This window comes from Vanellus vanellus (assembly GCF_965231255.1).
Source record: "Vanellus vanellus genome assembly, chromosome: 13".
NCBI lineage: Eukaryota > Metazoa > Chordata > Aves > Charadriiformes > Charadriidae > Vanellus > Vanellus vanellus.
In genome coordinates this window covers 13,279,213-13,291,053 of record NC_138918.1, presented here as the reverse complement: position 1 = coordinate 13,291,053, position 11,841 = coordinate 13,279,213, and positions in this window count along the sequence as shown.

The window sequence follows — 11,841 nt, the reverse complement described above, 5'->3', positions numbered from 1 at the left end:
TCTGGGTCGTTGTCGTCTGTCTTGGGAAAGCTGAGGAACATCAGTGAAGAATTTCAAAGCCTATAAGGTGAAGTGTATGCTTGTTTGCATATGAATCATACTCTCAATGTGTTTAAATAATTAAAGACCCAAAAAGTGATGTTCTTGTCGAAGATGACAGGCAAAATAAAATATTTACATAAAACTTTCTTGGAATGTCTTGTAAAGAAATACTTTTCAAAAGCAAGTTATGTTGACAGCATCTTGAACAAAATGTAGAGTGACTGTTAGTATTTGCATTTTTGGTTGTTCTGTGACTAGCTAAAAGAAAGTTTACTGAGAAGACCTGCTGTAAAATGTTGTCACGTTGACTTTTTTGTTTAAACTTTCCAGTAGCCTCAAACCCTTCTGGTTTCTGCATTGACTGTGCTGCTAATACCTCAGTATCTCATGTTTAAGGTGTTCGATGCTTTGCCTGCATTAATGGTGAAGATGACAATGAAGTTGTGATTCAATTTGCCTCAGCTGGCTGCAATGAGCTAGAATAGCTGCAAGAACACTAACTTCTAATAACCAAGGTAGTCTAACTCTTTTTGGAAAGAAAATGCCACAGGGAAGTCTCAAATAAATAGGATTCTCTCTTCCTGCTAGCACCTCCGCTTGAATCAAGATAGTGATGTGTTGTCTGCTGAAGTGCTCTCGGTGTCCCGGTGCTCTGCAGGGAGTAGGAAATGGAGAAAAGCTGGTCAGAGCTATCACAGGCTGCTTTTTCACCCACATGAGCCACATGGATGGTGTCAGAAGCAACCTTGATGATCCTTATACCTTAATGGTCTGCTCTTCTGAGAGCATGGGGGTTTCATGCATGACTAGGTGTGATCTGTCCTCTTCTGATTTGATTTTTAATAGTCTGAGACAAGTAGAAATAAGACCGTTTCATTTACGGTAGTATTTCATAAACCAGAACTGGAAGCCTCGCTGCCTTTGCTGCATTTTCTTTGGTTAAATGCATTGCACAATTAACCAGGCTTAGTTATCTCCTTTTCCTGTGCAGGGAGAAATGCCTTCTGGAATACTTTTTAGTACCAGCTGACATCCATGGAGCTGTTGTGTAAAATTGAAAGGAAAGTTTTGTTTGTTCAGGACTGCGGGTGTTTGCTCTGCAGTTGAGGATTCAGGCAGGGATCACTTGCTTGCTCTGCAGGGCCGTCTTTACAAGTTTGGTTGTTTTGTGTGTGTGTGTTTGTTTGTTTTTTTTTTTTCTTGAAAAAGGATTTGCTCAGACCTGAAGCTCTAGTGTCCTGGGTGTACACTAGGCACGTACAGGCAAGTGTGGAGGTGGTGAGTGTGCTATTGGAAGCAGAGCTTTGCGGAGAGGATTTACTCCTGGAGTAGGAAACAGCCTGTGTGCTGACATCCTGTTTAGTAGCAGCGAGCTCTGACTTGAATGAGAAACATTCTTCGACAGTGTCGCATGGGAGGATTGTCCATTAGACCTGGGAGTCACCTTTCCTTGGTGAAAAGGGTGGCTCTGGGTGGAGGTCTGAAGACTTGGAGTTGATCTCTGCAGCTGCTGGTTCTGTGTCTCTTGGAGGGACCTAATCTTCTTGAACAAAATGTGGTGTTTTAATTGTTTCTCTTCCTTTACACGCTGCTGCCTGGGGCTAAGAGCACATGCCATACTAGCAGTTTCCAAGTTGTGCATGCTTTAGCAGGAAGTAATTATCTCGGTGATTATTTCATTTCCCAGCAGTACCATTTCTACCCTGGCTGGTAACTTGAAAAACTGCTCTCCTAAGATCTGGATAATCTTGTTTACGTGTTGTGTGGAAGATGGGGCAAGAGGGTCTGTTAATAGCTTATCTAGTTATGAGACATGAAACAGTTGAGTAAAATGGTTTCAAATTCCACCATTCCTTAAAGACAGCAGATTTTAGAGTAATGGTGTGTTCTCAGAATAGATTTGGAGGGCAGGATGTAGCCCTTCTATTTTCTGTCACAAAATGCCACTTGCCAAGCCAAGTGGGATCTGCTGTTCCACTGATGATATTTCAAACTTGACACAGCACCTGACTGTGGAAGAAAAAATACTTTATCGTGTCCATCTTTGAGATTCAGTGTGAGTGGCAGTGTGTTAATGTTCTGAAATGTCACTCTGGGGGTCTAATACCAAGGTCAGTTCATCTACCAAAAATTTTTAAGGCTACGTATAAATAATGCCATGTCCTAGCTAGCAAAATAATATAAAAAAAAGTATTTTATGTACATACCCTAGGCCCAAACAATGAAGCTCCTTGCCAGAACTTGTTTCAGCTTGCATGAGAACTTAAAGCATAGTTTGATTTTGTAGAGTGCTCTTTTGTCTCTGATTTTTAAAATCCAGGGTATTGCAAAGATAACACAAACAGAACTTTCTGTTTGGATACCTGTCATAACTGTGTAAGAGACTGGAGTGACTTCTATGTCTTATACAGACTAGAGATGTGATTTGTCCCTCTGATCACGCTTGGGGAAAGCTTGCTTCTGCTCCCTGGACTTGATCTTGACTCCTGGGAAAGGAAGGCTGATGGTGTTAGCGAGCTGTGTTAGTCCTGCAAGAGCCTGAAACAATACGGAGCAGTTCAGGAGTCTGAATGCGGTGGTGCTCTCCATGCTACAAGGCTGATGCTGCTGCTGTTGTAGAATTCCTCTGTGGGGTGGAGCTCGGGGGTCAGAGATGGGAGAGATAAAAGGCTTAACAGGCAAAAAGACCAGTTTTACTTACTTTCATGAAATGTTATGTTGGCTGCAGCATAGAACCTCGGGCACTAAAAATCCATGGAGAGAACTTCAGAAAAATCTTTACTTTTATTGGAATCAGCATGAATGTATGATTCAATAAATATATTTTATATACATATAACAGCAGAAACTTTACATTCCATCTTCAAACTGCTGAAATAGAACTTCTGTGTTAAAACTTTTTACAAGCCAGAAAAATAATCTGCCACTGTTTCCTGTGTGGTCATGCAAATTGTTTAAGTTACAGGTTTATTTCATCATGATGTAAAAATGCTGCTTTTAAGGAAGCAGTTGCTTTGCACTCTGACCAATGTAGCAAAATATCCTTAAATGGAATGTAAGGCCATACCAATTTTGTGTATGTATATATTTTTATATAATAAATTCATATAGAAAAGACAGGGAGGTCCATTCTTAAGGTGGGTAGGGAGAAGATATGTAAACACTTTATGGTTAAGCTAGTTTATTCTTGAAGAATTTTATGCCTTAAGTTTTAAGTATGGGTACCACACTTTATATTCTGTAATTCTCTAGTCCCCCCTCTGTTCTTGAGGGGAGAGTAGCATAAAAATTAATAAGCGTTGACTTTTTCCATTATTTTCTTTCAAACTTGCGTTGTTAATGAACCAGCAGAGGTACTTGGAGAGCACTTCACTCTTCCTTCTTAACTCTGGTGATTCATTCTTACCCTGTGAATACTTTTCTGTTTATCTCCTGTGAGATGCTGATGCTTTAGCACCCGCCTAGCAAGGAAGAAAACTAAACCAGCTGAATATGAACTCTTTCAATGCCTGTCTTAAAGAAGCTGATTTGAAGTTAAAGGGAGTTGTGTTTTGTCCTCTTAACAGCAGCTGCCTCTTTTTTTTCCTATGCTTAAGAGTTGATTAAACTCGGACAGTGTTAATGCCACTGCTTCCTTCTGAGGTCTCAGTAAGGTTGAAAAGAAAATGCTCTGGCCTTGTAGCTGGTCCTTTCCTGGTTAAGAACAAGCTTGAGAAAATACCTGTATCCTGATTTTTCTTTTTTTAACAAGCACACAAAAACCACTTGCAAAAGTAGTTCAGATCTGGATTTAGTATTTACAAAAGAGCGTTGATAAACGGGCTGTGGTGGATGGGCGTGTCAAGAGGGTATAATCGTCAGTGGTCTGTCCTGCCCCTTTGCGGGAGGGTCTGTCCCACCGCAGAGGTCTTGGTCTGTGTTGACAAACCCAGTGTTTTTTACCCTGAGCTCTGCTGGAGAGTGGAGGGTGACTGGTATTGCCCTCTCGGGGGGGGGGGGGGGGTGGGGGGGTGGGGGGGGGGGGTGGGAGGGAATGACATGGGACAGAGGCACGGGGCAGCTGGGAACATCTTACACTGCAGCTATGAAACCCAGCCCAGCTCATTTGTTAGAGCCCTTGGCTGTCCCTGGTATAAACAGTATCAAGCCTCTGTTGTGTTTTGGAACAAATGAGCTTTAGTAAGTCAAGCTTTGGAAACAAAGATTTTCTTCATACAAATGGCTTACAGATGGGAGAGATGCAGAAAATAGGACAAAACAATGCTGCTACTTGATAGGCTTTTTTTCCAGGAGTTTTTGGGAGGTATTCGTAGATGCCAAATTCTTTGGGGTTTGACCAGCGAGGTGGATACTTCTGAGGAACTGAGACAATGTTTATCAAGGACACAAGGAAAGTATTCTCTGTAGGTGCTGAACTATTCCTGCTTCCATTTTGTATGTTTTCAATTAGAAAGTATTCCTGCTGTGTGTTTGTATCTCCCCTCCAAAGTAAAACCAAATGTGCAATGGTTGTCCTGAAGAGAAATATCTTAATTATTTTTATTGTTTGTCTAAAGATAAATTCATTTACAAAACAATGTAAATGGGTGTGCGTTTTTAGTCAGAAGGGAGAAAATCCTGGGTTCTCCCTTCATATTTTTTTTATCACTTACGTGTTAAATTTTTCCATTACTCCTCATCTCAGTTTTAATATAATAAGCATGATATGCTGTACAGTGTGGTGGAATGTGAGCAGATGACACAGTCCATAAAACGTCACTGTCCACGACGATGTTATGCCTGCTTATGGCTGTTGTTCAGTCTCGGGAGGGTGGTTACAAACAGCTGCGTGGGACAGGCTTGTGCATCTTCAGGATTCGGAGGCTGCTTCCAGAATGGTGGTCACCAATGCTGCAGGGATGGAAAACTGTGATGAAATGCACTGTGACCTTTGCATGTCAGGCCATTTTCGGGTGAAGTCCCTAGTGTGTTGCTTCGTCTTTACAACTGTCTATAGATCTCTTAATTCACTGAAGTTTTACTGTGTCTCAAACGCATGTCTGAATGGCTTTTAGCACAGTTGCCTTCTATTTCAGTTCTTTTGAAACAGTCATCTCTTTCCTGCAGCTCAGTAAGTCCATGAAAGAAGAGATGAGCTCTGGCCATGATAAGTGCTGTCAGTATGTCCACGGCCAGACTCAGGAACCACACAAACTTATCTTTTTCCCTATGAATTCCATTTCACAGTAGGCTTGAGATGTTCCAGGCGATGCATTTTTCAGGATAATTAATTCCACATGTGTGAGTTAAGTCACTTGGCTGTTGTGCCTTAATGTCCGTGTCAGCCCGTATGTCTCTGGAGTTGGCCTGTCTCTCCTGAGTGGCTGCACCAGTCACAGGGAGCACAGCGTGGATTGTCCAGTGAGATGCTCTGATGTTGCAGTGAGCAGCAGGACGGAGCTCAAAGGCAGAGTTCAAGCACAACAGATCGCTCTTCCCAGCAAGGGGAAGGTGGATAACATACCTGCCTCTCCAGTTCTCACATAATGTCACTGTTTGGACCTTAATGTTTATTTCACAAAAATTCCAACTTAGATACTCCTAAAGCTGACAGATTCCCAAATCAACCTGCTGTCTGGACCTGATTTAAGGATGGATGTGTCAATCATGGTTTTGAAATGCTTATCTTTCAACTGCCCTGTCAAGGTGAGTAACCCTGCTCAGTGCTGGAGGACTGCAAAGGGGGCATCAACCTGGGGATGGACATCCTGTTTTTACAGTTCTCTACTTGGAATAGGCAAACTTGGGGATTTGTCAGCTTGGTCCGTGCTGCTTCTGAGCTTACTTCCCCCACTTAACTTCTGATCAAACCCCGGAAGTGGAAGAACACAAGTCTTGGACAGAAACAGAAGCAGGTTTGGGAAGAGGGGAACAGAAAGGCAGCAGTACAAGTTCAGTATAGGCAAAGGCAGAGCAGCAGAGGGTTTTGAAGCCCTTGTTTGTCTTTTCCCCAGCCTAGGCAAGCATAAGGTAAAGGAACTTGTGCTCCCTTCTGTTAAGACTTTTGTTGGGCCAACCTCTAGCTGAGCATTTCTTGTAGAGCTAAGCTCTACTGCTGTGACCGATAGCCCTGGCCACGGTTACTGAAAATGATAAGGAGAGGATATAACAATAGTCTTAATTCATTAGTGGGAGTTTTGTTTGGTGCTTTTTATTTTTCCTTGTTAAAAATTGGGATTGATGGCAAGTGGAGACATGCATCTGATCAAGGACTTGCCAAGCGTGTCCATGCCTGCCTGTGAAGGATGTACCAGTGTCCCTCACCTCAGTGCTCAGTTGTTCAGCGAGATGCATTTCCAGCACCGTTCTTACATTACAGATGCTGCCCCTTCTCCCCTACTTCCTTTATTTACTGGTTTCTTGAGCTTTATTTTCAGAGGTGACACTGCCCATGCTGTACCGTACCTTTTCCTCCATGGGACAAGTCAAGCCTCATGAATTCTCTTCCCAACCCCTCAAAGAACAAGCAGCAGTATTTAAAGCCTCAACTCCCAGGAGGAGGAAGAGGACCACGTGGACTGGGGCTGCAATTCTGACTGCACTTAGTACACTGAGGAGTAAGTACTACAAGCTCCTGTGCCTTACATGAGTCTTGATCGGCTCTTCCTTTCTCATCTCTGATCCCTGCCCTCACTTTACTCTTGGGTTGGGACTCTTCTACTTGTAATGCTGCAGCCTCAGAGGAGCAGAGCTGACCTAGAAGCTGTGGTCACAACACAGTTGTGTCCATCTGTGGTACATGACAAGCTCCAGAGCTGGCCCTGCTCCTCAGGGGCTCATGTGTTTGTTCTTTAGCCCATCACAAGCAACTGTGATGAGGATACTTTTAAAAATGTGTAAGTGCATATGTGGGAGAGGTGGCTAAGGCACCGCCCTTGGCACAACCTGTGTAATATTGCATAGCTTTAGTTCAAGAATTGTCATTGTTTGGGGAACAGGTATCAAGCAAGAAACACTGAAGCCCAAGCCCCGATTCTGCTATCGCTGGAAGTCATGGCACGTTGTTCTCGGCAGGGCTATGACAGGGCAACGCTGATTTAAGCAACACCGCTATCAGGCCTCCGATGTAATTGTGCCTGTGAGGGTGTCTTCACCGCCAGGTTGGTTCAAGCTTATTAATTAAATGCCCGCATTCAGCGGTGTGCTCAGCCCAGGCCAGCTGGCTCGGCTTGATTCATGCCTTTGTCAGACAAGTAACCCAACAGCGCCCCAGTATTGCCAAGTGCCTCAATAAGTCGGACATGTCCTCCCGCAGACCCACCGGGGAAGGTGATTTCAGCCTCCTACAGTGCTAACGGTCCTGGGACCAGCTCCCCAAAAGCCTGAGCAGCAAAAGCTGCTCGTGAGCTCTGTGCCCCTCAGAGCTGGGAGCTCTGGGCCAGCTCTACCTGTCCCTGCTTGTGCTAAGCTCGACTCGCCTGCCATAGCAATGACACACTTGTAGCTCTGAGCCACAGCACGTAGCTAATGACGGCGTCTCGTGCCCCAGCCAGGCTCAGCCACGTTCCCTGGGTAGGTGAAGAGGGTGACCTCGTTTGGCTTAAGCTATGTATGCAATTCAAGTGGCAAATCTATAAATAAAAGCTAATTTCAAGCCAGGCTCATTTGTTCATGATGTCATCGTCCTACGCCCAGGAAAAGATGGATGATGCTATACTGGAAGCGCCAACATACTTGAACCTCAGGCTGGGAGCAGGTAGTAGGGTTTTGTATCCTCTCTCCTTGCTGAGAACTACTGCTGTTGGGAAGCTGCTGAGGTCCCTCTCCCTTGTGCTTCTTACAGTCGGTAGTAGTGGCGGCACCAAGCACAGCCTGTGAGCCCCAGCAGTGATGCTCTGAGTGCTGATGGGATGGTTAAACCAACATGAAGCCATCCCTGCCTTCCCCCAAAATGGCAACATCCCCTTGTGCTGAATCTATTCCCAGCACACGCATGCTCCCTGTGCGTGGCCTGGGTCAAACCCTGGTTTACCCATCTCCAGTGCTGCTGGGAGCTGCCCCATCCCTGGGTGGGCTTCAGCGCTCTGTCTACAATACACCCAGGAGCAGCAATATCACAAAGATAAGACTCCAGTACAATTTTCACTGGGAAGCCTGTCAGTAAAAATGCATGAGGACTGCAACTTAGGTTTGCTAGCCTTGATGGTCGTGATTGCTTAATACAACCTTGTAATTCCTGCTGCCAGCTTTGACTCTTGCATCATACCTGTTAGCACTGTCTGCCTTGAATGCCAGGAGAAGACAGTGATGTGGCATGCAAACAAGCCTCTACCTATTGATTTTCCTTTTCCTTCCTCTTCCAGTCTAGGCCAGCATCCTTATTTGATAATTTAACCAGTAATTGCCTCTACTAGGTGCTGAAATCATCCCTCTCCTTATAGATTGCCACGTGGTCTGTGTCCTGTACCATGTTACAGTACCGGGAGCTTTGGTCCTTTGCTGGCAGCGTGATGCTGGGACAGCCGTGATAGGGTGAGCGAGGGTAGAGATGAACCAGGAAAGCTGCAGCCTCTACTGATGAAAAGGTCGGCTTCCGCGTGCACGGGATGCCTGCTGCAGGGGAGATCACGGCTCGGCATTCCTCACCTGGCTCAGCACGGGCTTTCCATTGCCAGGCTGACTCCAGTATTTGCACTCCAGGCTGTGCACTGTTCCCTCAGCGTGGGATCACCCGAGGGCATCACCCAAGGGCTGCCGATCCCAGCGGTTCTCAGAGGGGAATGACTCGCCCAGTGCAGCACCAGCATCTCCCCAGGGGCTGCAGGCAGAGCCGGGAGCAGCTGCAAGCAGATGCCTTGTGCAAAACACGCAACAGCTCCTTACACACCGCCTGGTTCACAACAGCTTATTTCTTCTGGGACCCTCTGCTGCACACCGCAGTAGGAGACCGCGAATACAAGAACCCCGTTTCCAATAAACAGCTGCTATATAGCTGGATCACTGAAAACATGGAGCCCTACAGGGATAACAGCCAAAACGTCTGCCTTCTCTCTTTTATGCTGCTTTGCTTTCACATGCAGCACAGTCAAAAAAAAGACCTCGTTGGCCACCCTCACATTCCCTGGGAGTCGTCTTCACGCCTGCTTTGCGATGGGAGCGCTTCCCTGCGAACTCTGTTATCCTGCCTGCTCAGGAGGAACAGTTTTATTCACCTATTTTGTCCTGTGTTTTCCAAGGTGCATATCTGTGCCAGGCTCTTCAAAGGTTGCAGAGCTGAGGAGCTTTTCCCCATAGAAATGAAAGTTCAGGTGGAGAAAGAAGGGAGATGAACACAGGAAAAATGCAACATACGTGAACAAGGTAACAGACTCATGGTGCAGACTCATTTGAGCGAGAGAGATGTGCAACTGCTCTTAAGAAATAATTGTTGAGGAGAAGGAGATGAGGGGATGGGAAGACTTAAAGGACCTGAAGTAATTGTGAAGATGCTAAAATTAATGAGTATTAACTTCTGCTTTGGTGCTCATCCCAGCACCTTGAAGAACAATCAAGCATCTCAATTTTCTACTCAAGTGGTACGCTGTCTCCATACCAACAATACAAATCTATTGAAGCAGGAGCAGCACAAGATACCCCTTACATCTCCCTTTGAGAAGAAGACAGGCAGGAGAATGTCCGGTGTTTTCTAGAAGGAAAGGGATCAGATGCTTCTTTCACTGAACTGAGCTCTGTGGCATGCTCCAGCAGGGCAGGACCTGCTGCTTGCAGTGACCCAGACAGGAGATGTGTGACATCCAGGTGGCAGGCAGTGACCCCAGACCTACACCCGCGCTGGCAGGAGTGGGTTTTGAGGGAGAAGGGGTCCGTATTGCGCTATCCACTCCTGCCAGTAGCAAAGTTTTGGAGTAAGGAATGGGGTATTGAAAGAGATTCTCTGTCTTTGGCACAGGGATAAGAACTATGTTTTATTGAGGAATGGTAGTACAGTACAAAAATATGATTGTATAAAATCTGTGAGAAATATGGCACCATTTAAAATAGCCTTTTCTCCTTTCATATGTTCCTTTCTTTTTTAAAAAATATATATTGTAAATACTTCTAATCTTTTTTTCCCACCAGCATTAGGAAACCAAGCAAGGTCTTCAAATTATAGTTGAGAGAAAAGACAACCCATAGTGTAACTTTAAATTGTCTTGGATTTGCCTTAAAATTAAAGATCTTCAGAAGAGGCAGAAGGAAAAAAAAAAAAAGTCTTCCAGAATCTGGGGAAAACAAAAAGAAAATGTTTCTGTTTGCAGAAAATGAGAATATTCAGCATTTGAAACTGATCGTTTTAGGAACAAAATCCCCCAGCCCTGACCAGGAGAGGAGGAATGAGGGCACCAGCAGACCCGCGCAGAGGATGACCCTGCCCTCGTGCTGGTGCTTTGCCAGGGTCAAGGCTAAGCTTCCCAGTCTGCAGCACTCCATGTGCCTGCTGGTCTCTCCTGGGCCCTCCTCAGCTCCTCTCTTGGGTTTCCATGGTACTGGGATCCCAGATGGAAAGCCGCTTTAATCGGGAATTCAAGTGGCAAAAACTGATCCACCTGACCAAAAAATAGTAAGTTTATCCTACTTTTAAAATTTTCTTTTCCACGGTTATATTTAAGGAAAAATAACTCCTGCTCATCAAGTGATACGTTTCCAGCAACATCTGGACATGATATTGTTTGGGATAAAGCAATCTTTTTACAAAGAGTCCAAGTGAATTAGGACCTTATTTTCTCTCTTTACTGCTACACAGACTGCAGTTTATTTTATTCAGAGGTTTGGTTTCTGAGTCTCGTTCTTAACAAGAGCTAACAATTACCGAGTGAAATTCCACCGCTATGCCTGGAAGCTACCCTGCCATATCAAATCCTGTACATTCTTACTAACAAATATAATTGCTGGCACTGTTAAAGCAGCCTCCTTTGAAGATGAGAGAGGTTATCAAAGCAAGTTCTGTTGCAACAGAGAGGCTAAACACAGCCTAGTGCGGATGGAGAAAAATGTTTGATTTTTGAAAACTGCATGGACTTGCCAGGGGCTCCTGGGACGTTCTAAGGTCTTGTCCTGCCAGACAATTTCACCCCGCGGATGGCTGTGGGACAGCTATCTCAGCACCGTCAGACCTTTGCCAAGACCCCAGCCAGTGTGTTTCAGGTTGGGGTGCGAGTGCTGCTCGCTCCCCCCGCGCAGGCAGCCCTGGGGCCGGGAAGGGGCCTGAGTGGAAACTGGCTGCTTAATGAAGGGAAAATAATGCTGCTTATGGCGAGCATCCCATGTGCCTGGCGGTTGACGGAGTCAAGCTGGATGCAAAGGCAGGCGGGTAAGCGTGTAATTCTTATTTCAGTCCCTAAACTCCCACGGGCTCCGCTAGCAGCTAGTGCTTCTGTACGAGCAGGAAACGCAAGCGTCTTTCGGATGATTTCTACTCCCTAATTCGGCTTCCTCTGGCCTTAGTCGGTGCCAAGAAGTGACACTGGAGCTCTAGTGAAGCGGTAAGTGTGAGCTTATCTGCATCTCCAGGCAGCAGCTCTAGCATGAACGTGGGATTCCTCTTTGGTCTCAAGGCTCTTCTCTACGCGGGAGCAGAACGAAGCGAGGTGGGAACGCGTTCCTTCTCCTTGCTCAGGTTTTGCCCTTGGGATGCAGGAGCAAAACTCACTTGGGTGGGAAGACGGTGTACGGGATTTGTTAACAACCAACAGGCAGCTCCTCAGAGCAGCTCCAGTTAGGAAAGGAGACGGGCAGCCCTGCAGCTGGCTGCGCCGCAGTGGGCCACCCCAGGCAGCCGGG